This window comes from Crotalus tigris, unplaced genomic scaffold, assembly GCF_016545835.1.
Source record: "Crotalus tigris isolate CLP2741 ecotype Arizona unplaced genomic scaffold, ASM1654583v1 scf7180000020523.1239640, whole genome shotgun sequence".
NCBI classification, from domain to species: Eukaryota; Metazoa; Chordata; class Lepidosauria; order Squamata; family Viperidae; genus Crotalus; species Crotalus tigris.
The window spans coordinates 827,890-855,696 of record NW_024098059.1 but is presented as its reverse complement, the minus strand read 5'-3'; the positions used below and the strand labels follow the sequence as shown (position 1 = coordinate 855,696).

The 27,807-nt window shown below is 38.2% G+C and overlaps 1 protein-coding gene across 1 annotated transcript in view; it reads left to right on the top strand.

The window, feature by feature from the left end:
• The window catches only part of ERBB4 (erb-b2 receptor tyrosine kinase 4), a gene marked incomplete at its 5' end in the record, with an annotated part of 501,305 nt that overhangs the window by 359,797 nt on the left and 113,701 nt on the right, over nt 1-27,807 (top strand). The window lies entirely within an intron of this gene.

Here is a 27,807-nt window from a genome sequence, read left to right as displayed (position 1 = left end):
GTATACATAACTACCATATGTTATATATACTATATATGTTCATGATATTTTTTTTTCCTTTTTTTGCTTTTCTGGCTTGCAAAGGAAATAGTTTATTGCATGTAAGGAAGGCTAAAAATGTCAACTGATCTACAATCAATCCAAGTGTAGTTATCTTTTAGATTTCATATTTGGCCCAACCAGTTCAGCTCAAAAAAGTTGCATTTTTTGATTTTGCACAAAAATGTCTCAAACAAATGTTTTTTTGGGGGGAGGGAATTCATTGTAATATTCAATTCACAATTTCTCAAATCAAGTCTGCTTGATTAGAAAATTAAATAGTAAAACATCTCACTTGAGTGCCATTCAGGGGTTTCCAGAAAAATCTTGCTCCTTTTATGCATTCAACTTTGCAAGTGGCTTGCATTGTGTCACTGTGACCTGCTTTTCTCAGTTGGACTTGCTCCCCTTGCCTTTGCATTCTTCTGTAATTCTGGTCACATTACAGAATATGTGAAAAGAATGACATATTAGAATGTCCTCTGGACGAATTGTGTAAGATTAATTTCTGATGCTGCAGCCTCAGAAAGTGGTATATGAATGCCTGTTTATAGGATGTTTATACTAGAAGGGAACTTCTACATCCCTTCCTCAAAAATGTTCCCTAGGCTCTTCCATTTGGACATTTTCTTCCAAAAGACTAATGCTGACTTTTGGGCGAGGTGGTCAAACAGACAGTAACTGATCAACTTCAATAGTGCTTGGATGAAAAGGATTTTCTGCACTCATCTCAATTTGACTTCATCCTTGATTGACTTTGTATCTGATCTGTATGGGAAACAAGACAGACGAGCATAGCCCTGATTATTTACCTGGATCTCTTGGTTATTTTAGATAACATCAATCATCACATTCCCTTATAACAGCTCTGTTAAATGGGATTTGGGAATTTGTGATACAGTCATTCTTATCCTTTATTTTTAAGCTAGTGTAAGAGGTCATTTAGGGATTTGTAATTATTAAATTTCAGATCCATTTCAGCAGATGAAATAAGGTTGTGATGAGAAGTATTGCTCAAAGTTGAAGACAGACCTATTAATAATTGGGTCTAATATTTCCCTTCCTTTCTTCCAAAGCTATTTTGGACAAATGCCTTTAAATTTTTAAATTGTGTACCTACTGGCACCATAATCTGGAATGAGGCTCCAGAATAACAAATGAGGATAGAGCTTTAAGATTGGTTTTGAATTAGTAAGAAAAATTATTCCAAATTTCTGGTAACATCTCCAACTAGTTCTTACAGCAGTCACATATGGTAGGAGGGAGCAATGGAGTATGTGCGCTCAGTTGAGCCCTTTGGCTTTCCTGGGTTTGGTCAGAGAAATACAGGAGCTGGCAATAGTCCCCTTGGTAACTCTAACTGTCCTGAAGAGCTTTTATGACTATATTTTCTGGACTTACAGTACCCAATGACTGGATACCTTTAGAGTACACCTAGTCTACATTTTAGCTCTAGCCAATGTCTAGAAGCTGGTCATAAAACAGATACTGTTAATTTTCATACAATTTAATTACATAACCATTCTGAAGTTAAAGTACAAACTGATGAATAATTCAGTAAACCTTATTAGAATCCAGCTTTTCTGAATATTATTTCTATTGATGGCGGTAAACAAAACTATTCACTTTTGGAGTATTTTTCCAAACTGCACAGGATTTACTCTCAAGTGTAGATTTCCTAAAGCAATTCAGCAAAATTTATTGTGCCTGTCTAGAAGCTGCTCAGAGCACAATCCAAAATATCACTGACCCTTTCAGACAGTTATTTGTATGGCCTTAAGTTGTTTTGGATGTTTGCTTTTTATTAACTGTATCTTTGTCTACATCAGTTTCTGGTGACAATTTTCTGTGCTGAGGCTGAAAAAGAAGGAACAAAAGGTCTTTACTTTTATTATGAATTTTGTTTGGTGAATGGTTTAAAATGAGGTTATCATCAGTCCTACTGTGTCTGTCTTTGTCTGTTTTTGTGCAGTGTTATTTATTAAAGCTCTGGTTCAGAAAAATTATTTGGCATGAAAGTTCCTTTATGGCTGTCTCAAATTGTGTATGAAAAGCTACAAGTACTGGAAAGAATCTCATTCTGCCAGGAGCAATATGCTTCTGACAATATCATTCTTGGAATGGGGTAATTGGTTAATATTATTGAAGATTATCCATTTAGGATTGAGATTTTTGTTGTTGTTTTGTACATCAATGGTGTTTATATGTTTTAAAAACAAAAGAGGAATTGTAATACATTTGCCAGAAATTTTCATTTCCCAGAAAAGTTTACAAAACAATGTATGTGTTTTGATATGTCATTAGACTCCTAATACAATTTGTTCTCTCCTGTTCTGAAAAAAATTACAATGAATTCATTGGGGTTATAGAATGGAATAGAAGACTTTATTTAGCCAAGTGTGATTAGACGCACAAGGAATTTGTCTCTGGTACAGAAGCTCTATGCAAAGCAACAGAGTAATAATCATCTGAATAATACCAATAAGAGGGGATAGTAAAATGATAAAAATGATAATAATAATAACACTACAGCCATACAACATGGATAAATATATGATGACTTTAGACAGTACTGTGAGAATTAGGTGTTCAGCAGAGTAATGGCATGAGGGAAAAAACTGTCCCTGTGTCTTATTGTGTTGCACACAATGTCTTATAGTGGCATCCTGAGGGGAGGAGTTGAAACAGTTTATGTCCAGGATATGAGGGGTCTGTAGATATTTTCTCAGACCTCCTCCTGATCTGAGCAATATACAGATCTTCCATGGAAGGTAGGCTGGTTGCAACTTTTTTTTTTTCAGTTCTGACTATCCATTGAAGTCTGTACCTGTCCTGTTTGCTTGCTGTACCAAACCAAGCAGTTATAGAAGTAAAAATGACAGACCCAATAATTCCTCTGTAGAATTATATCAGCAGCTGCTAGGGCAGTCTGAACTTCCTAAGTTGACACAGGAAGAACATTCTTTTGTTGTGTCTTTTTAATGATGGTTCCAGTGTTAGATGTCCATTTCAAATCCTGGGAGATTATAGACCTCAGAGAAGTGAAGGTCTCTACTGTTGATACTATGCTATAGTAAAAGTGATAGAATAGAAGGGCTCCTTCTAACATCTACTGTCTTATTCCTCAAAGCCAAAGTATAGTGGCTTTGATATTTCTGAATGTGATCATTACACTGGTTAATCATTAAGCTAGGTACCTTCTTAAAAGGGCAGGCATGTTAAGCTTAGGATAGATCCATATGAGATGTACCCAAATTCTTCGTTTGAGGCATGTAACATTACCAAGTTTGTCAGTTTGTTGCACAGACATGGACTGTCTCATTGCAGTAAGAAGTTAGATTTCATTTATACCAGTGCACAGTGCTTCATATTTTCAAAAAGGCTGAACTTCATATGAATGAGGTGAAATGATGAAATATGTTTTTTTCCATGCTTTACATCATGGCTAGATTATGATAACTGGAATCTGATTTTGAAAATTCTGTCCTATTCCAATTATGTATGAGGGCATGGGTAACTGCTTTAAGTATTTCTATGCTATACTGAAATATTTTGATTCTTTTTTTCCCTAGGAGATTATCAAGCCTCCTTTCATATTTTGTAATCCAATAATCCAATATAACGGTATTATTAATTGTAATAATAACAAAAAGAACAAGATGCCAGAGTGATAAGAAATTTTGTACATTGGAAAGCCAGTGGGAGCCTAGGGGATATCCTTTTAACATCTTTTAGATACAAAAGAATTCCAAAATTACATTAACCTTCATGAAGTGTCAGTTGGGAGAGAAAGTACAATTACAGTATATTAGCCTAAAACATGTGGAATCATTTTTCTCCTCAGAAAAAAGTGAGTGTGTTATTGTTCCATGGCACTTGCTCCCCTTTAATGTAAAAACAGAACATTTTTTTTTCATTGCAACTCAAAATGGAGATGCATTGTTCAGGCATCTTCTGTACTATAATAAATCCACTAGTTTTCATACATTCATGAATTAATTGAACATGTTACTTTTTTTCTTGGAGAATGTTGCCTTCCACATCACAAAATTAGCAGGAAATGTCAGAATTCTTGAAGAAATCACCTATCTGTAGGACTAATCCAAGGACTTATAGGACTATCCCAAGTCACTTGAGTATTCTCTTACTAGATCTCAGCATTGCAACCTGCAGATAATGGGTTGTTCTACTGTACATACAGTTTTGAGGTGTAAGACATTAAGAACATGTTCTTTTTGTTGTTCTGGAACCTGATGAAAACTGTATGTTATGTTGTTAACTGAGTACTGAATTGCTGCTGTCGTACTACATCCATCAAGGGTAGGTATAGCACAAATGCAGTTGAATTGATGCCCCTAACGGGGGGGGGGGATGAAATTAGTTAACATTACCAAACTTAACTGTTACTTTTAGATTACCATATCTCTCTATATATTAAAACTGAGATCAAGATACTCACCTAGTATTCAAGAGGATTTCCATGGTTACACTAGCGTAAAAATCAGGTTCAAGGAACATTATAGCATTTCCTACACCTCTCCTGTGTGAATCAGCAGCCACAGTGATTAGCACAGAGAGAACAAGCCTTCACAGTTAAAATAGTTTTCTAAGATTAGGGCCATTTGGCTGTATTGTTAGAGAAGAGCCTTTTTTCTTTTATTCTCCTTGGCAGCATTTGCTTGATAAGCAGGCTAGTTAAAAGCAGCTTTCTTTATTTTGAAGCAGCCAGGAGTGAAAGATGGGCAGACTGTGTGTGCAGTAGGAGGAAGCAAGGGTGAGCAGAAAGGTTGAGAAGAGGTGAAGGGATGTAGCTGTGGTTCAAGGTCTTTCTTTCTTTTTTATTAAGCAGCTCTGGATTGCAGCTTATGAAAAGCCTGCTGGGGACTGTACAAAGAATGAGATTTATGATGGTCATCTATCAGCTGCTCATACTTGAAAGTTCAAGATGTCTCTATTCCCAAACTCCATGCCATGACAAGGCTAATTGTATAATTATTATGCTGCACCAACAACATACTTAAGCTAGTAAGGAGCAGGACTAAAGGCTATTTTAATTGCCACTCTGGGAGAGTTCGTTTACCAAAGCAGAGTTTACTAATGGAGGCGCTCTGATAAGAAGCATGAAACCAAAAAACTACAGTATCCAGTTCTACAGTTAGTTCAGTGATATTCTTCCCATTTTGCTCCAAAGGACATTGGTTATGAGGTATGAATCAATCCCACCATTTCCCCCTTTCTGTGAAGTTTTAATCTAAAAGCTTCAGGCTTGTACTTTTGGATCCTCCCTCTGCCATCTTTGCATTATACAAATACAAAAACAAAAAGAGAGTTGATGCAGAAGGGAAGCCAAAAAGAATCCCTTTCCCTGCCAAATGTCCCTTAAAAATTTGTTTCTTTTATATAGCTATCTTTCTCATCTAAGTGAATCTGGGAGGCCTATATCATTCCATTAATGGGCTGAAATAAATAATTTCTTCCCTGTTTCTAGAAAACAAGAAAGGCCAATAAAAGCATTTCTTCTAAGGGAGTTCAGTAATAGTGAAGCTACAGCCAGAAATGCCACATCCCTAGTGATTCTTTAAACTCCCTGAAAGAGTGATGGAAAAGCACAGGCCAGATGGCAGGAGAGCCAAAAGAGATGGAGCTCAGTGGGGTTTGGGGATGGAATCAGCCTTTGCTTGAGCCTGGAAGAAGGCTTATACCAAAGAGGAGTGATTGCCCCAGATCAGGACAAATCATTTGGAGAAATAAGGGACAGCACATAAATAGGGCAAGGGGTTAAAGGACACTAAGAATTCATACTTCCCTGCCTCCAAGGAAAAAAAAACACATTATAATAAGGTGGGAGTGGGGATAGAGGGAGGGCTATCTTGGTCCAATGAATCGAGAAAGCAACTACTGAATAGGTAGCCATTATATTGTACATCTTTTGAAGCATGGTAACTTTGGACCCTTAGATTTAGCAAAGAATTCCATACATTTATTTCCATTTTTAAGGTTTCCATTTACATAGCCATCTTTTGTATTTGTTAAGATGATTAATGCAATATATGGCAATATATAGACATTTATAGTGTGTGTGTGTGTGTGTGTGTGTGTGTTTAATATGAGGCTATCATAGAATAGCTGTACTCCTAAAGTAGACTGTTTGTAAAGTGACATATCTGACAAAGATCATGAACTTACTTCACAGTGACTGAGTGTGAGTGTGTTTCTGTTAGGTGTCTATCGTTTTTGTCTTTAATAAAAACATTGAATGGAATTTATTTCAAATTGAATGGCTACACCAAAATGTCAATATGGGATGGCTGACCTGAAGCCTTCTAGATACTGCTGAGCTACAACTTTCAAAAGCTCTAACTGGCAGAAGCAATAGATGCTGAAGCATCTATGGGACTAAAGTGTTCTCCGTATTCCTGGTCTAAGGAGGAATAATATGACATTAGAAACCCAGTAACCATCCCTCATATAGTCTCCTGCAGTACAGTTGCTGTTGCTTCCAGAACTCTGACATGAGTGTAAAACCTGACTAAGAAAAAGACTGGAGCAACACCAGTTCCCATATCAGGATGTTCATTGAAGAGAAACGACAGCACTTGCTTCATAAAAATAAAAGAATGCTACCTAAAACTTTACCTACCTAAACTTACTGGGAATCCTCATTTTTAAGGATATGCATAGTAGGGCTCCCTGAGAAACAGAGAATGGCTACTTCTTTATTTTTCCTGAATTCTGGAACAAGAATGGGTTTCAGCAGATTGCTGAATCTTGGGAGAAATCACTGTGGGTGTGGATTTTGATCTGATATACTTGTTCAAACAAATAGCCTAGCAGAAGGAATGTGGTCAAGGTTGGATTTATCATACTTGTATGCTATATTCATGTGATATTTCTAAAGAAAATATAGTCATCCAGTTTTTATCATCACTAACAGAGAACACTGACTTGATAAATATGTGTGTGAAATTGTAATTTAGTGAACTGAATACTGTTATTTCCAATAGAAGCCAAGTGCCTAGTCCCCCTGAGTCTTTTTGAAAACTACAGGACTCATCATACTATGTTCCTCTAATTACTACAGCATTATTAATTATGGCTAACACATTGCAAAAAAGGGCAGCCATTATGCCCTTGGAGAGCTGCCACTGAAGCATGGCATCCAATTACAGTAATTAAGAACTAGGGTGGAATATTTTTTGGTTCATTCTTCCCTATTTTCAAATTTATTCTTCCTCTTCTATACTCTTGAACTCAGTTTTCTCAACCATTTTGACTTTTTGCCTTTCTTTCTGTTTATTCTACTACCTTTTGTTAGTTAGGCTTGTAGTTTCTTTCAAGGTAACTTTTTCTTTTCCTTTGCCAACAATCATCCTTTGTGGGTTTTTGTTTTTGTTTTGTAAAAGCTCATTTCAGTTAGGATGTTTGTATATTACAGATGTGAATTGGACCACACAGATCAGATTCAAATTCAAGATTTAAGGATGGCAAGATTCTAAAATTGATTAAATAAAAGATTTATCCATAAGGTGTTTGGGGGAAGTGCTATCTGCAACTGTTTCCCTTTTAGGAACAGAATGTGAGTAAAGTAGAGGTCTGGGTGATCCTTAAGAATACATCTGGACAATCTTTTGAGGATTAGGGATATTTAGTGACTATCTCTGTAATGGATGCAGTGAGTAGAGTAATAATGCATAGTAGGTGCAATCAAGTTCCTTGGTTTCTTTTAGTAGATGGATTAGGGAAGAATTGGAGTTTTGTATGATAAAGTACAGATAGCCCTGTTTATTTACAGGGATCCATTCCAGCCAAACAGCTGCAGATATTATGAAAGAGCCCATCCAGCATTTTACAGATGCTTAAAATCCACAAAAAGCTATGCATAAAATCCTGGGGGGGGGACCCTAAACCACGGATTTCCCATGGATAAAGAGAACTGCTCTTTGCCTTTCAATCACACATATAGGAAAGTGTGAATAATGACCGTGACCTATATATTATGCCTTTATATTTTCATCCCTAGGTCATTTTTTCCCTACATTTTGTACCTTGAAATGGCAGTAAACCAGGATGTCAGGTGTGGGGAATACATGAGGGGCAGATGTAGCCCTGGGGCTTAGATTGTCCATTCTGCTTTAGAGAACATTCAACTTGCAAATTTCACCCAGAAGTTTGAAATGGGGGTGGAGGTGGTGGTCTGAAAGATCTAAAAGACTATAGATAGACATGATGTGGGGATCAGTAATGATCTTTTGTAAATACCCCCTAAGCACGGTGATGCTATCAGAGAATCTACCACACAAAGTAAAGCTCTCTGCTTTGTTCACTTATGGTTGCAACAATATTTGAGATTCTACGAATCTCCACAATGCTGGTTTCACTCAATCTTCTTTAAATTAAATTGAAAATTTTCTTCAGCCATATTATATACAATTTTCAATTTTTTATTTAGTACCCTAGTTTATAGATGTAAAATGAACTATTTTATTGCTAAGATTATATTAGTAGATTACTTTAGTAGAATGAACTGTTTTATTATTCCTAGTCTGAATCTTATTCAATCCTAGTCCTGAGTCCTATTCAAAATGTTATAGAATTTTTATTCCATATGTTTTCAATGAGTAACATTACAATGAATTGGCCCCAAGTTGAGTTTTAAGTCTTGCTTAACACAGGTTACAAAAATTAACCTCTTCCACTAATCTCAGAGATTTTCTCTATCCCTAACTGTGATGTATTAAGTCTAGTTCTTATTTATTAAATTGGACAAATGTTTATTTCACATCTCTGGTAAAAAATAAAATTAGCATTCATCCAATACAGAACAGACCCAAAGTAATGTTACTGTTGGATATTCCAAGTCTCATATATTTGCTTCATCTTAAACTCCAGAAACCTGTTTGTAAGTGAAAAGCAAAATTTACTGGTATAATTTATAGATGATATTAGACTGACAGAACATTCCTTCTATTATATATTTCCAATATATTTTTCAACAATACTGGGAATTATCCAAAAATTAGTCAATACTTGAAGAAATGACTATTAGAATAAGCCTTTTTTCATAGTTCTTAATCTGCATCAGTAGAAATATCTGGAATATTAACACAAACTTTATTTTAGTGTGATAATGCCAAACCAAGCATACCTTATGACACGTCTGAGGCCAGGCAGCATATATTGGAGTTAAAGGCACCAAAATAATATTTAATAAAACACTTTGACTATTATCAAATATACTGAGGCAGTTGGAAAAAGAAACCCATTAAGTTTTTTTTATCAGTTCCCAATAGACTGTCTTGGAAAAGCATTATTGAAAACCTCTCCTAAATCAGATTCAAGATATTATAGCAGCCTCTGTGAAGGTCTTTCAGGAATTCCATTATAAACTCATATTTTTCATGTTTATAAGGTAGCCGCTTTTTTCCCCTCTAGCTAGTGACCTGGTATAAGCAGTCTTGGTTTGAGGCAATTTTATTTTTTATTATTCAAGGAATTTATATGTAAGGGCATTTTGGATTACTTAAAAATTAAACAGAATGCCATTGTTTATTGCAGTAAGCTTTTTTAAAAAAAAACAACTGATTTTCTTATATTTTAACATGTTCAAAGCTGCATATTTATTACACAAGTTAATTCCATATCAATAAATATTAAAGCAGAAATACTTTATATAGGAAGCACATATATATGCTACTGTGCATCTTAAATGTATGACAATAATAAGATTAACTTTTGATTAATAAGTATATGGTATTATTTAGACTACTATATTAATAATATTATGACTGTATACAGAGTATGTCATTTCTTGATCTGCAGAATTAAGGTTTCTAATAATAGATATCATCAAAGTTAGGATATCATCAAAGTTCATTTCAAATGGATAAAATATCGTTTCTAAGTTTATTTGTTTTTACTGGAAGTGAAACATTTAAATACATGCTGGAAATGGAAAAAATGTGTTTCATTATGTAATTGATATGACTGATCTCTTGCAGAAGGATGTAGAAGTTTCATTAATATTTATCTATGGAATGGGAAGGAATTTTATTCTAGCAACTATAAAGCATGGAAGAGACTAGACTAATTTGTTATTTTTCCCACCCATCATAGTTCCAGTTTTTTGCTTGTAGCTAAGACAGGTTGATTTATTGCTTTAAGAACTCAGAAATTGTCTCCTTCCACAGAGTCTACTGGATTCTGTGTTAGTTGCTCCAACAGCAAAATCACAGTCATACAATTGCTGAATTGCCTTGAGTACTCTTAAGCTACTATTATCTATGAAGCTTGGGGAAAGTCAGTTAAAAGTCAGTGTTTCAGCTGATGATCCCTTTGGTTGTTTTGTTTCCTTTAGCTACATTTTTCCATTAACATGGCATGCTATGTAAACAGGAACCTTCCTCAAATGTTGCTTGCTTTTAGATCACATAACATTTATACATTCCTAAGAGTCATTAATTCAATAATAGTCTAAGGATAACATCTATTGAAATCTAAAAGAATCATTGAAAATAAACAGTTTTTCCCATAATAATATTTCAAAATTCATACTAATTCATTGTTGTTTCTACATGTAGTGCGTATCAACACAACATGTAATGCATATCAACACAACACATACTTAAGCAGATCAAGGTTACCTATTTAATAATAACAATATAAGAGGAGAAGGAAGGAGAACGTGAAGTCAGAACCACATGGATCTTGGCACACTTTTGATGTCAAGCCAGCAGTTAAGACCATAGGGTCATCTGGCAGTCAGGTATCATTAGTCAACACCATCTCCCTCTTTCCTTCTCCACCATCTGTTTCCATCAATTCCATTTGTGTAAATTAACTCTCAGCATGCCACCATTCTCACTCTTGTCATGATTCTTCTTCCTCCTACAGTTTTTCTCCTAGACTAGACACAGTGATCTACATTTAAGACTTTTCCTGAAATCTTCAGCGAATTTATTTTGCCCCTTAGGTATCCTATGGCATCAGTCTCATTGCACAAGCAGGTCCATGGTGACTAGCTGGTACTATAAGATAGCAGCAAAGACTTCATTGTTTCTTTATTTTGCAAATGTACGTCAGTCTTTTTTCCAGCCTGTGGCTGTGTGGTGCCTCTTACATTTCCTTCTTTCTGTTGTTAATGGTTCATCCTTAAAATGTATGTAGTGTCCTCTTCCACTCCAGACTGTACATTTTCAAAAGTAGAGTCAGGAATGGAGATGCAGCAAGGCACAGGAAAGGCTAGGCTGAAGGGCTTTCCCAGCACCCAAACATCTATTGAAAAGCCTCCACTCACAAGGTCACTGTGGCTTCTTCAGAAGATCGCAAGGCTTTGTACTGAGTGTTTGAACTGTACTGCCATTGTAGGAAGCCTGTCCAGTTGGGGAACTGACATATTCCCTATTCAATCCTGAATTTGAGAAGTGGTTTTCCTAGAACTTTCCCATGGAAATTCCACCCCCCCCCCAATAGAATTTATTCTCATTCCCTTCCACCAGCAAGGGAGCTCCCTGGGACAGTTTTCCTCTCTGCTGGGCATCAGTAAGATTTTTTTTCCCCACACTGTGATTTTTTTTTACTCTTCATTCTCCCCGTTTCTGACTCTCCAGACCTTGAATCCTCTCTGTGACCACCTGCTGTCAGACTCCACATAGTCCACATTGGCTGAGCTGTTAATCAGTCTGGCGTTCTTTGCATAAAGTCTTGGGTCTTCCCTCCTTTACTGCTTGTTCACATGTTGTCTATATGTCAGTGGATGGAGCGTTGATTGCCCTGCTGACTTCAAAATCATTCTTTTCTTCTTCCCCGCTCTCCCTCACTACTCCCAAGTTGTTTCTGGGCTGTCTCTCAGCCCCTTCCTCAGAATAGGCTTCCTTCCCTTTCTATTTCTGCTGCCACTACTTGACTTTAGGGGGCAGAGCCAGTTAAATTATCACCTGGAACTAGCAGGAAGAACTTATTTACCTCTTTTTTTCAAAATCTGTTCCTCTACCATCTCTAAGGATACTATTTTCTACAATCCTACACGTTAGCTGTACAGTTTATTATCTTTAACTTTTCCTTTGTTGCATCAACATTCCTGCAAACTACTAGGTTGCACACCAGGAACTATTTATTTATTTATCATATGTCACATTCACATCACATTTCAATAAAAATACAAGAGATAAAAATGCAGAATAGGAAGTATAAAATCTAAAAATATCATAAATGTATGTCTAGATTACAGATACTGTTTTTTGCTTCATTTGTCACAGCCAGGAAATCAAAGTCTCCATTATAGGCCCTATTTTGACTTAGTCACTATGTTGTTTTTCAGCCCCACAGTCACAATTCAGTGATGGTGCTTTGCCCCACTTATAAAGGGCATCTGTGCAACTATCATGGCTAGTACAAATTTGGTTTGCACGGGGCTGGTCAAATCTAAGAGTTTTTTCCAATACTGAAGGCAAACTTCAATATTGTGGGAGGGGGACTTCCAGTTCCAGTTTGCGGTGTCCCTAGTCGCGGTGTCCCTAGTCATCTTCCCTCCGCTGGTAGACCCTTATGCGGGTCGAAAGTCACCCTGGAGGGTGCGGCTTCTGTCGAGGAGTCTTTGCTCGGCTTAAGAGGAGCGGCGGCTCCTCCAGCTGTCCGAGCTATCTCTGAGGGCCAACGGAGAAGAAGATCGGCCAGTAAAATGGCTGATCACCCTGCCGCTTCAAACCGCAAGTCAAAGGACATCTAAGCTGTAAGAACCCCCGTGGTGAATCCGGGTGAGACTTTTCCTTGCTACTCTCTCTCCTCTACTTTGTTTTTTGTGCCTGTAAGGGCTTTGTTGGAATTATTTCCCTGGCTTGAAAAAGCAACTTCTACATGTTTGGGAAGAAGGGCGTTGTATAAAAATAGAACAAAATTTTAAAGACTAAATTCCATATTTTTGAGGGGTATAGGTTTTTTTTCTCTTTCCAAGAACTGTACTACCATCTTATGCTGGAAGATTATTTCTTTTTTCACATTATACTTTAAAAGATAGAAAAAAGGAAATGGTGTCTGGAAAAGATCTTTTTTTTAACCTACTGAGGACATCTAGTGGCAAAAACGTAATACTTCTGGTTACTCTTTGAAGATGGAATAGACCTGACCTTCAAATTATTTTTGAAGAGAAAAGATAAGCTGTGCAGCTGTGAGAATTGTGAGAGTGGACACTGCCTAACTTTTATTAAATATAGCCTCCACAAAAAAGAAAAAAACTCTTTTTAATTACTATCAAAATGGAGAAACCTCAGTTACAATTAAACTGTAAACTTAGATTGGAAAAGATTTATGAGGCTACTGCAGAAATATTTGCTACAATGAAAGAGTTCACTACTGAATTAAGATCCAGAAATCTCACTTCAAACATTCAAACTGATGTCCAGACTACATCTGACTGTTCTATAAATCAAAACATACTAGAAGAGGAATCCACAGAGATAAAGGAGGAACTTATTCTATCGTATAAACTTTCCATCTGTAACTTTGAGGAACAGAAGAAGCAAAGACTGAGATTTGAAACTACAAAGCAACAATGCTTTAAGGATGAGAGAAATAGATGCCTCATGCAGAGGATGGGATTCCTATCCTTTCAAAGGCCACTGCAAGAAAAAAAAAAATAGATCTACTGGCTGAAAAGGAAGCTTGGTTATGGAAACCTGCCTGGCACAGAAAAAAAGCCAGAATCAAACTGAAAAAAGAAATTTAAAATTGTGTAATGGATTAAAAGGCAATGTTGGATTTATGGATTTATTTAAGGATTTAGAGTTAGAAGTAAGAAATATATATATATATATATATATATATATTTGGTTGTTCGGGTTTTCTCCCGCGTAAAATTGGAAGTGTCTTGGCGACGTTTCGACGAAGTCCCATTCGTCATCTTCAGGCTGGTGTTTTCAGCTTCGTGCTTCGAGCAGCAATGTGTGGTCTTAGCTGTTTCTTCCTTTTAACTGCCAGTGGGGGTATGAACTGATTGGGTGGGAGCTTGCTGTGTTCTGATTGGGTGGAGGTGTGTTCTGATTGGTTAGGGGCGTGGCTGTGCTCTGATTGGCTGGGGGGTTGGCTGTGCTCTGATTGGCTGGGGGTTGGCTGTGCTCTGATTGGCTGGGGGAGTGTTCTGTTTGGTTGTGCTCAGGTTAGTCTGAGTTGCAGAGGGGTTTAAGATTTTGGGCTGCCTTGCTATTTTTTGGCTTCGCGTTTTTGGTCGTGCCTCATTTTCATGGAGGGTGTCAGTTTGCTTCATGTATGGATTGGAGGGCTTTAAAGTGGCTAATGATGCAGCTCTGGTCTGGCTTCTGGTTTGTGGTCGTGCCTCATCATCGGTGTGGCTTTTGGTTTGCTTTTTGCGTGGATGTGTGGTGGTGACATCCTGTGTGGTTTTTGTGAGTGTGGGTCTGGTATCATTTTTTGTATTAGGGAGTCGTTTGTCAATAATGGCGGGTTTCCAAATGGCTGGTATGCGGGAGGTATCATCTCGCTTGTTCATGCTGTGTGGGCGTTTTTCTATCTCGATGGCTTCTCTGATTATTCTTTTATTAAAATGTTCACTTTTGGCAATGGTTCTGGTATTTTTAAAGTCAATTTCATGTCCTGTGGCTTTAAGGTGTTGGACCAGGGAAGATGTTGGTTCCTCTTTTTGACTGAGTTCTTATGTTCTTCAATGCGTGCACTTATTCTTCTGTTGGTTTGTCCGATGTATGTGGTGGGACAAGTGGTGCATGGGATTTCGTATACTCCTTGATTTTCTAATTCAATTTTATCTTTGGGGTTTCTAAGGATGGTGGATATTTTTCTGTTTGTGCAGAATGCTGTTTTGATGTTGTGTTTATGGAGGAGCTTACTGATTCTGTCTGTGGTGCCTTTTATGTATGGGAGGAGGGCTTTGCCGTTTTCTTGTTCTTCGTCTTGGATTTTAGTGGGGGTTTCTTTTTGGATTAGGTTTGTAATCTTATTTCTTTGGAATCCATTGGATGTTAGTACGTAACATTGGGTGGAGGTGTGTTCTGAATGGTTAGGGGCTTGGCTGTGCTCTGATTGGCTGGGGGAGTGTTCTGTTTGATTGTGCTCAGGTTAGTCTGAGTTGCAGAGGGGTTTAAGATTTTGGGCTGCCTTGCTATTTTTTGGCTTCTCGTTCGTGTTTGTGTCTCCTCTTCATGGAGGGTGTCAGTTTGCTTCATGTATGGATTGGAGGGGAACAGACAGCACTACGTAACCTGAAAGAAGACACCAGCATAATAATCCTACCAGCAGACAAGGGCAACGCCACGGTGGTTATGAACACATCTGACTACCAAACCAAATTAACCAACCTACTCCAAGACTCCACATACAAACCCCTAAATACAGATCCCACCACCTACCTGGAAAAAACCACCAGATCCAAAATAAAAGCCTCCCCCATTAGCGAAGAGATCCAGCAAAGAATCATTCCCAGAGAGAAATCATCCAGATGCCCCAAACTCTATGGTCTCCCCAAGATACACAAAGAAGGAACCCCACTCAGACCTATAGTCAGCTCCATAGGCTCACCTCTACAAAACCTAGCCAAATTTCTCGCCAAACAACTACAGCCCTATGCAGAATCCATCACCTCACACGTAAAAAACTCATTCCAGTTTATAGAGATCATAAAGAAACAAAACTTACAGCCCAGCGACCTACTAGTGAGCTTCGATGTCATATCCCTCTTCACCCAAGTGCCTATCAAAGAAGCCTTGACAGCTATTCAAAACAAATATAACCCCCCCAAACACATCTTAGATCTGACCAACCACTGCCTATCCAACACATACTTCATCTATAATGGACAAAAATACAAACAAACAGAAGGAGCACCCATGGGATCACCCCTCTCACCTGTCATTGCCAACCTCTACATGGAACACTTTGAAACCCAAGCTCTAGAAAAATCGGATCACAAACCCAAACTCTGGCTCAGATACGTAGACGACACCTTCATAATCTGGCCACATGGGAAAGAAAAACTGGACAACTTCCTCACACACCTCAACAGCCTACACCCCAAAATACAGTTCACCATGGAAACAGAAGCTAACAACCAACTTCCCTTCCTGGATGTCTTAGTCTACAAGAAATCCAATGGCTCCCTAGGACACACCATCTACCAGAAGAAAACACACACAAACCGCTATCTGCATGCTCTCTCACACCACCACCCAGCACAGATCAACTCTGTAGCCAAGACACTCATCTCCAGAACAAAACGCTTAGCTGACGAACAACACCTAAAACCCGAACTACACACTCTCACCAATGTACTAACATCCAATGGATTCCATAGAAATAAGATTACAAACCTAATCCAAAAAGAAACCCCCACTAAAATCCAAGACAAAGAACAAGAAAACGGCAAAGCCCTCCTCCCATACATAAAAGGCACCACAGACAGAATCAGTAAGATCCTCCATAAACACAACATCAAAACAGCATTCTGCACAAACAGAAAAATATCCACCATCCTTAGAAACCCCAAAGATAAAATTGAATTAGAAAATCAAGGAGTATACGAAATCCCATGCACCACTTGTCCCACCACATACATCGGACAAACCAACAGAAGAATAAGTGCACGCATTGAAGAACATAAGAACTCAGTCAAAAAAGAGGAACCAACATCTTCCCTGGTCCAACACCTTAAAGCCACAGGACATGAAATTGACTTTAAAAATACCAGAACCATTGCCAAAAGTGAACATTTTAATAACAGAATAATCAGAGAAGCCATCGAGATAGAAAAACGCCCACACAGCATGAACAAGCGAGATGATACCTCCCGCCTACCAGCCATTTGGAAACCCGCCCTTATTGACAAACGACTCCCTAACACAAAAAATGATACCAGACCCACACTCACAAAAACCACACAGGATGTCACCACCACACATCCACGCAAAAAACAAACCCAAAGCCACACCGATGACGAGGCACGACCACAAACCAGAAGCCAGACCACAGCTGCATCATTAGCCACTTTAAAGCCCTCCAATCCATACATGAAGCAAACTGACACCCTCCATGAAAATGAGGCACGACCACAAACGCGAAGCCAAAAAATAGCAAGGCAGCCCAAAATCTTAAACCCCTCTGCAACTCAGACTAACCTGAGCACAACCAAACAGAACACTCCCCCAGCCAATCAGAGCACAGCCAACCCCCAGCCAATCAGAGCACAGCCAACCCCCCAGCCAATCAGAGCACAGCCAGCCCCTAACCAATCAGAACACACCTCCACCCAATCAGAACACAGCCAAGCTCCCACCCAATCAGTTCATACCCCCACTGGCAGTTAAAAGGAAGAAACAGCTAAGACCACACATTGCTGCTCGAAGCACGAAGCTGAAAACACCAGCCTGAAGATGACGAATGGGACTTCGTCGAAACGTCGCCAAGACACTTCCAATTTTACGCGGGAGAAAACCCGAACAACCAAAGACCTACATACAAACACCCGCGAAAACCTCAGAAAACTATATATATATATATATATATATATATATATATATATATGGCAGGCTACATCATTCCATATTGGCAATTGGGAGTTATCAATAGTCTTCAAATATTCTTTGAGGAAAACACTTTTTTGTCTTACTTCTGGGGGGCAGTACATGACTCAAAAAGGCAGCCAATATGTTGGAGTAGTTCAGATGATGTGACTAATGATGTGCATTGACTCATCCAATTGTGCATCAATCCTGTTTGTGTATGGACTATTAAGCCATCCTGAGGCACAATACTCTGCTGCTGAATAAACCAAGCTGAGTGCAGGTATTCATAGCAAAAAATTACTTGACATGCTTATTTGAAGAACTTTCTCTCTGCCTATGGGAAAGGATATCAGTGTTCCTAAATTATTAAACAATGGACTACCACAAGGTTTGGTTCTTGCTCCTCTTCTTTTAAACCTGTATATAGCCGATATGCCTCATACAAAGGCCAGGAAGTTTGACTATGCAAATGATTAGACTTTAGCCACCCAGCATAAGTCCTTTGTCCTCACTTCCAACTTAGATATACTAGATAAGTATTTTTATAAATGGAAGCTACAGCCTAATCCAACAAAAATGGAAGTAACCATGCTTCCATTTTTGTAATAGATTAGCAGACAGAGAGCTTAGGTACATTTCAAGGGAAACCAACTGAATCACACTAAGCATCCTAAATATCTTGGGGTTACCCTGGACAGGACACTTTCCTATAAAGAAAAAGACTGCTGGCAAACTGAGAAGTAGAAATAACATCCTACATAAATTGTGTGGTACTAGCTGGGGTTTGGCAACATCAGGGACTAGTGATTATTTTCTCTTTAAAAATAAAGCTAGACAGAGCTTAAGTCTTTTTCCTGCCTGCACATTATGATGTGATTTGAAATGAATTACTGTGCAGTTACTATGGAGAAAATAAAGTCAAGAAATAGAATGGCATAGTAAGTAAAGTATATTTTTTGAAAATTATTTTAACACATATCAAAACTATTTCATATTCCTAAAGCTATTTTCTTAACTCCTCTTTACCTATCTTGCTATAGTACAAGGGTAGGAAACTGGTCAAGATATTTGCAACTGTAGCTTGCAGAAACCCTAGCTAAGCTAAAAATATACCATAATCCAGAATGTCTAGAGGGCACAGAGTTCCTGTGTCGGATTTTGCACAACATTATTACAATATGAAAAGTGAAATGTTTTGAACTATCTATTAAAAATATAGTCTTGCCTCATGTATCAGGATTTTCTCTCTATATTTACTGTACATATTAAGTTATATTTCCATAGTTGTTAGAAAGCCCCAGATACATATTCTACACCTCATCTTGTACTGGAAAATCATTTTTGCTTGAACATATTCTCTAGAAAGGTTACTGAGTATTGAATTTTAGAAGGCTGGAGTCAGGCCATATTTCACTGATAACATGTTTGCTGTTCACACAAGATTATTCCTTTTTTAACCACAAAAGTATTGCAGACAATATTTAGATTGTTAATTATTGTGGACAGTACCTATCTGAATGCCTATGGAGATTCTCAGTCATCCAGGTCAAGGTTGTCCCAAAGCTGAAGAAGCTGCTTCTTCAGCTTTGGATTAGAAGCGAAACGTCTTCGAAGAAAAACAACAGCATCCAATTGCCTCTTGAAAAAGCACTTCTGGGGTAGATATCTGTATCTGAGTTGAGTGCTTTCCAGACATTTCTTGTTCTGCCATTCTTGCTGTTTGTATCTTACGTTCTTAATTAGCATTCCATGATTTAGTCTCTTGATGTTTTCCTGGAAAGAAGAGAAGAAGAAATGACAGAGAATAATTTTGGAAAGCATTTTCTTATTGGGCGCCAATAGTTTGATTTGTGCTGACATGCATTACAAGGTCCTATCATATATACTTAATTTTGGAGGTACCTTAGTTACATTTCTGCTATTAACAAAACTATCTTGGAATTATGTTCAGAGTATAATTTGGTGTCAGGGAGTGTGTACTGAATTCCTTCCAGACCAAACTACGGCGGGGTGTCTCTAAAAAGATAAAATTCTAAACTGAATTCTTCTGAAGCCTTCTGAGCAATTTCAGAGGGATTCAGCAGTAGGCTATATGTCTGCAAAAAAGAATACATTTCTGCCCGAGCAGTTTATATGCTGAAAATACCAAGGAGAGGAGAGGGGAAGAGGGGAAGCCACTTTGAGGATAACATAACTCTAGCTCCAATTTTTTTTTACTAAGGCTCTTCAGTGCTGGGGCTCAGATAAAGAACCAATGTTCATTTGCAAAGAAACTGCGATATTTACAAGTAACTTCTCTTTTTTCCAGTAGGTTATGGCTATAATAATTTATGTTGGCAGGAGAAGTTTCTTGGATATTTTATGTATCCATGACATTAAACAGTAATCCAAAGAGCTTCAGTTTCAGTGGATACTGAAGAAATTATGTAAAAAAAATCTCATTTGCTAAAATAGAGCAACTCTTTTAAAAGGCAGTTTAACATTCCTGATTAGACTCAGCCTAACTTTGTTCATCCAGGTTATACTACCAGAAGAATTATTAGTGAACCTATAGCTTTTTTGTGCCCATGGGAAATAATATGTCCTCTATAAAAGATTTAAATCAGTGCTTTACTGGCCTTTGGTGTCACTTGAATTCATGAAAGATCTTCAGTTGGAAGTGGTGATGGGTGTTTGAGTCTAGTTATTCACTGAAGGTTCAGAATGTAATCACTTCCAAACTTTAAAGGTTTATTGTTGTTTGAACATTAGTGGCTGATTTAAGCCTCAAAAGTATCCTAATCTAATAAATAAATGAATATATGGAGAATGAAATATAGCTGCAGTACCAAGACCTACCCCCCCTCTCTGTCTTTCTACATAATTGTACGCTGCCACAATCAAAAATTATTGTCAGTGGCTCACATAGAATACAATATAAAACAAGTATCATATTAAAATTCAAAATGCAACACTGAGACAAATACAGAAAGAGAATAAAAGATGGCAACAGGAAGACTCTCAGAAAAAGTTCAGTCTTTAGAAGCTTGTGGAAAATGAACAAAGAGGGAACCAGACTGAACTTCACCGGGAAGCTATTCCACAATATCAGTGCTGCAACAGAAAAGCAGTAATTCCTTTCTTTAATTCCCATAATCCTCTGAAAGTGTGGATCTTGCAGGGTTTCTAGCCAATTTCTTTCAGTTAAATCTAGTTGGACAGGCCAAAGTTTGATGGAGTAGGTGGTACTAAATGTAATCAAACCAAATCCATGAAAGGTTTCATAGATAAATCAGCCTCTTAAATTGTATGCAGAAACTAGTTTTCCAGGACCCACAAAACTGATGTTGTGTGCTCCCAAAATTGGGAGCTCAAAGATATGCTAGCTGCTTCATTTTTCAAATGGCACTTTTCAAATAATCTGTAAGGGCTTAGTCTTACATCTACACTGGGTCTAGTCTAAAAAGGTGGCATAAAGGGAATGAATTCTTGTTCCTATATCCTCTTGTCTAAGGTAAGACTGTAATTGAAACATCACTAAATTTGGGCATAACCACCTCTGGCCTTGGTTTTCAGTAGCTATGAGTCTAGAAGGACCCCCAAATCATGAACCTGAAGCAAGGATTAAATCTCTCCTTGTTGATTTTTGAGATTGTTTCTGATATATCTTTTAAATTAGGTAACTTTGATGTCAGAAAAACTATATAATTAGAAATCCAAGCACCTTTTGGAAATCCAGGATTGGTTGCAAATCCTCATGACAAGTCCATTCATATGGTGATTTATTAAATTGACACTTTTGGAATGGGTCCAACTGCTTCTTTATGTGAGCTTAACTAGATTTCAGATGATCAAGGCATTCCCAGAGGCCAACTGAGCAATAATATTTTACAGCCAGAGAAAACAAAGCCAGCTATTTTAGCCACAAGGAAAACAATCTAAAGCCATATTTGGATAGTTCCTTAATTAGGCCAGTTCACATAGCATTCAAGTTGTTAAATTCTTTAAAATTCTTCATCAGGCAAGATGGTAAACAAAACCAAGAAAGAGAACAGAGGGGGAAATAGTTATGGGAGTTGAAGCCATACATTCTGTGCTTAGTCACAATGTTCAAAGATTATGTGAAATGTTCCACATATTTTGTGAGGATGTACCCTCAGAAAGTGAAATCACAGTTTTGGTGGTACAAAAAACTCTTCCTCCAATACAGGACTGAAGAATTAAATGTTGTATTCTTCAAATCATAGTAATAGTAATAGTAGTAAAGTTGGAAGGGACCTTGGAGGTCATCTAGTCCAACCCCCTGCTCGGGCAGGAAACCCTAAACCATTTCGGACAAATGGCTGTCCAGTCTCTTCTTAAAAACTTCCAGTGTTGGAGCATTTACTGCTTCTGGAGGCAAGCTGTTCCACTGATTAATTGTTCTCACTGTCAGGAAGTTTCTCCTTAGTTCTAGGTTGCTTCTCTCCTTGATGAGTTTCCACCCGTTGCTTCTTGTCCTGCCTTCAGGTGCTTTGGAAAATAGCTTAATTCCCTCTTCTTTATGGCAGCCCCTGCGATATTGGAATACTGCTATCATGTCCCCCCTTGTCCTTCTCTTCGTTAAACTAGACATACCCAATTCTCGCAACCGTTCCTTATATGTTTTAGCCTCCAGTCCCCTAATCATCTTTGTTGCTCTTCTCTGTACTCTTTCTATAGTCTCAACATCTTTTTTACATCGTGGTGACAAAAACTGGATGCAGTATTCCAAGTGTGGCCTTACCAAGGCATTGAAGAGTGGTATTAATACTTCACGTGATCTTGATTCTATCCCTCTGTTAATGCAGCCTAGCACTGTGTTGGCCTTTTTGGCAGCTGCAGCACACTGCTGGCTCATATTTAAGTTATTGTCTACTAGGACTCCGAGGTCCCTCTCACAGTTACTACTATTGAGCATGGTGCCACCTATGCTGTACGTGTGCATTTGGTTTTTCTTGCCTAAATGTAGAACCTTGCTTTTTTCACCATTGAATTTCATTTTGTTAGTTAGTGCCCAGTGTTCAAGTCTGTCCAGATCCTTCTGTATCTGAAGCCTGTCTTCTGGAGTGTTGGCTATTCCTGCCAGCTTGGTGTCATCTGCAAATTTGATGAGTTCCCCATCTATCCCTTCATCCAAATCGTTGATTAAGATGTTGAAGAGTACTGGGCCCAGAACAGAGCCCTGGGGCACCCCACTACACACTTCCCTCCATATAGATGCAGTTCCATTGAGGACCACTCGCTGAGTACGGCAGGTCAGCCAGCTACGGATCCATCTGGTGGTGGTTCTGTCTACCCCACATTTTTCTATCTTGTCAAGTAGTAGGTTGTGATCTACTTTATCAAATGCCTTACTGAAGTCCAAGTAAATTATGTCCACAGCATTCCTCTGATCCACTAATTTTGTCACTTGGTCAAAGAATGCAATAAGATTTGTCTGGCATGATCTATTTTTGACAAACCCATGTTGGCTTTTAGTAATGACTTTGTTTGCCTCTAGGTGTTCGTTGATTCGTTGTTTGATTATCTTTTCCAGGATCTTCCCAGGTATTGAGGTCAGGCTGATAGGTCTGTAATTTCCTGGATCCATTTTTTTTCCTTTTTTGAGGATGGGAACTACATCAGCTCTTTTCCAGTCCTCTGGTAGTTCCCCTGTGTTCCAGGATCTTTGAAAAATATAGTTCAGTGGCTCCGATATTACATCTGCCAGTTCCTTGATAACTCTGGGGTGTAATCCATCTGGTCCTGGCGATTTGAACTCATCTAGGCTGGACAGGTGCTCCCTAACGATTTTCTTGCCTATCTTAACTTGTGTTTCTGTTTTGTTTTTTATGGCACTATTTTTGATAGGTTGGTCTGTTTTTTCCCTTTGTGTAAAGACAGATGCAAAAAATATCCATTGTGCATATGTATCCAAACAAACAAAACAGAGATAACTGTGCTGGCTCTAAGAAAAATTCCCAATGCAGACACAAGACATTTAGGTGATATTTTGTAATAATGGGTCAGCATCTTTTAAGGTCCAGTATTCTGGACCTTAGAGATTCATGAGACTGTTTAGAAAGAAATTGTGTAGATTCATTCTCTCAAAAGATTAGTAAGTGCATTTAAATCTTTTGGCATTCAGTAAAGGTTTGGACCAGAAGAAAATGAAAGATAACATTTATCTATCAATATACTTGCACTGATGTGATTTTGTCTTCATACATAGCACTCAGGAACGTTTCATATCTTTTTTCTCTTAAAAGTTGATAACCTGCATTCATTATATGTATGTATGTATGTATGTATGTATGTATGTATATACTTAACAATTTTAAAAACTTGAATCCCAGGTACATACATTTAAAATCCAATAAAACCTACTGATCTCCAGAATGAAGCGAAAACCTTTTTAATTACTGAGCTTTCATCAGTCCTCTGCTGACATCATCAAAGTAAGAGCAAATGGCTGGACGAACTCGCTTTTTATAGCTATGAGATATTCAGCGCTCTGGGCATGGAGCGTGTGACTGCTCTACCTGCCCCTCACTCTCCCGTATTTGATCCTAGTTTCACCATATAAGGTGGAATCTGCCATGATCTTAACGCTTTCCCACCCTTCATTTGCCCCACCTGCTGATCTTGCTCATCCCAGGGCGCGTAGCTGTTCTGCGGCAGCGGCAGATCACTTCCCCCACCGTCTCTTCTGGCAGCATCATCAAACTGCCATGCAATCATGTCCACTGACAGCACCCCTGCCATATATCTCATTCCAATTACGTTGGTCCACCGCTCTCCCCCCTTCCATCTCCCCACTCCCCATGGCACTCTGCCGCTCGATGAGTGAGTGACCTAGCTCTTTCATGTTTTTGTTCATCCGGTACAAAGGTGGTAGAAGGTTTCCCCACTCTGATTCCTTGTGCAGTTGTTCATGTCTTCTCAATATTTGGTATGGAAATAGTAATTCCACATGCTGGTTGATTTAATGACGATTGGATAGCCATAGTTCGGAGCCATTTAGCAGTTTCATCAACACGTATCCAAAGCAACAGCATGGATACTTGCGCCCTACAACATTAACGTGGCACACAAGCCCAACCAGACCTTGCGCACTAAAATGATGCATCCAAAAGAACCACTGCTTACAGGCGACATGTCATCTATAGTCTATAAGATTAATTGCAACGAGTGTTATTGCAATTATGTTGGTGAAACCGCTAAACAGTTCTGAACTAGAATCCATGAGCACGCATTAGCAGTTAGATGACATGAGCAGCGTTCCCAGGTATGGTCACATGTAGCTGAGAGCAACCACACATTTGATTTTGCAGGGGCTGAGGTCATTGTCCAGGACTCTATGAAAGGGGGCCACTTATTAAAAGAAGCATGGCTATCCAATCGTCATTCAATCAACTGGCATGTGGAATTACTACCTCCATACCAAATATTGAGAAGACATGAACAACTGCACAAGGAATTAGAGTGCGCAAACTTTCTACCACCTTTGTACCGGATGAACAAAAACATGAAAAAGCTAGGTCACTCACCCATAGAGCGGCAGAGTGCCATGGGAAGTGGGGAGATGGAAGCGCGGACGGCACCCTCTGCAGAGTCGGGACGAGAGTGGTGGACCAACATAATTGGGACGAGACATGTGGCAGGGGTGCTGTCAGTGGACACGATTGCGTGGCAAGTTGACAATGCTGCTGAAAGAGACAGTGGGGGGAGTGATCCAGCGCCATTGCTGAACAGCTGCGTACCGCAGGATGAATGAGATCAGTGGGTGGGGCAAATGAGGGAAGGGAAAGTGTTAAGATTCTGGCAGATTCTGGCTTATAGAATGAAAGGGGAGGGTAGACCAGTCATATGCTCCATGCCCAGAGCGCTGAATATCTCATAGCTATAAAAAGTGAGTTCATCCAGCCATTTGCTCTTACTTTGATGATGTCAGCAGAGGACTGACGAAAGCTCAGTAATTAAAAAGGTTTTCTCGTCATCCCAGAGATCAATAGATTTTATTGGATTTTAAATATAAATAAATAAATATGTATGTATGGAGAGAGAGAGAGAGAGAGAGAGAGAGAGAGAGAGAGAGAGAGAGAGAGAGAGAGAACACAGCAATGTTTTTCCTATCTTTTTGAATTAATGAAAATTAATTGAAAGTAATGAGAATATTGACCCAAGAGCATAATGTTTGACTAGTAGGTCCTGTGTGAAACATAAAGATATCCAGCAGCCCCCAAAGTCTTAAAACTATTTCCAAAACAAAACTTCTGATAGTTCAGGTTTCTTCAGGTATGCTCTGAAACCGATGAAAAATGAATGTCTGCTACCCATCAAAGTAAAAGCAGCCTTTTGAAGAGAAGATAAAGTAAATGAAATTAGAGCACTGATGTGTATATGACATATTCTTTTTAAAGTCTTCTCTTGTGCTGATATATTGAATCTCCATTTTTAGTATAAATGCTATATGATAATATTAGCTTCAATTTATGTTGTGCTCATGTACAATTAAGTTGTTTATCAGATGACAAAACTGGAAAATTGTAGTTATCAATGATCCTTTCGAGGTGCACAGTATTGGACTAAATAAAAGTTGCATAGTAACTATTATAGATATTTACAATTTAAGAGAAGATAAATTACATCACAATCATATAAATATTTAGATGGGGATCAAGAGAACTACTTTAAGCATAGAATCTTTAAGCATCATGCCATTTTCATATCCAAAACTGACTGTATCCTATATTAGTAGCCTATATTTTTTTCTGAATTTTTATGAAGTTCTTTGAATCAAGCCTATAGTCCTTTAATTATTGGGTCAAATTTCAACAAAATTCTCTTAATTTCAGGCAGATGCAAATTAAATTTATGAGCATAAAATCCATTAAGATTACTGGCCCTGATGTTCAAACTATTGAATAGAAAAACATTAATGTTCACTGAAGAGTGGGATTTCAGTTAGTCATAACTAATATTTCATAGTACTTTGTGGGCTCGGAGTAGTACCAACTTAATCAAAATCCATTTCTTGTTTCTAGTGAATTTTAAGAAGAGTTTCTAATGGTGGGTGTTTACTGAGAAAATATCTGTTTAAGACCTTCTTCCAGATGTCAACTGTGAAGCAGTAAGGAAGTCCAGTTATAACCACTGCCCCTTGATCAATTATTACCCTGATTCCAATTTCTTTCTAATATCTCCATATTGAATACAGAAAGATGAAAGAGACAAATAACCCCTGCCGCCTAGTGCCAAATTCAACAGCCAATGCTAAAAAACACTTGGCTATATTATACATTGTGATTTAGGACTGAGATTTTTTCCGAGGACGTGCAATCTTATTTTGTTGTATTAGGGAAGGTTTTTTTTCCCCCAATTTTTATAAAATTGCTATTTTCCGCTTTTGATTCAATCTCATTTGGCCTCAGTAAAAAGTAAATTGGTTCCTGAATATTACTAACAAACTTGGGGGTTTTTTTTTTACATTTTTACATTTGCTTTTAACTGAAATAGTCTCACAGTGTATAAAAGAATGTGTGAGTAGTAAATCATGTCAAGAATATTTTCTAATTCAATGTGGTACTTTCTTTCTTTGTAGTTCTCTAGAAATACAATATACAGGTATTCCTTGACTTACTGCAGTTCATTTACCATACTTTCTGGTGTATAAGACAACTTTCGCAAGCGTTAAAATCGGCGCCAAAGTCGGGGGTCGCCTTATACGCCAAGTCGTCTTATACACTGGAAATAATGGTAGTTTCTGGCATATAAGATGACTTTCTAGGCCTGCGACTTGGCGCCGAAGTCGAGGGTCATCTTATACACCGGGTTGCCTTATACGCCGTAATATATGGTAGTGACCATTCAAAGTTAGAACGGCACTGAAAAAAGTGACTATGATCATTTTTCACAGTTTCAACCTTTGCAACATCCTTGTGATCAAAATTCAGATGCTTGGCAACTGGTTCATACTTATGACCATTGCAGCATCCCGAGGTCATGTAACCTTCTGACAAGCAAAGTCAATGGGGAAGCCAGATTCACTTATCAACTGCAGTGATTCACTTAATAACTGTGGCAAGAAATGTTGCAAAATGAAACAAACGTCTCACTTAAAAAGAGAAATTCTGGGATCAGTTGTGGTCATAAGTTGAGGACTACCTGTACATATGTTCCAATAAATAGAATCTATCTCTGAGCTTGGTTGTATGCTTGCGGTTGTTTCATTATCCAACTAGGTAACATCATCAGTTTGCTAATG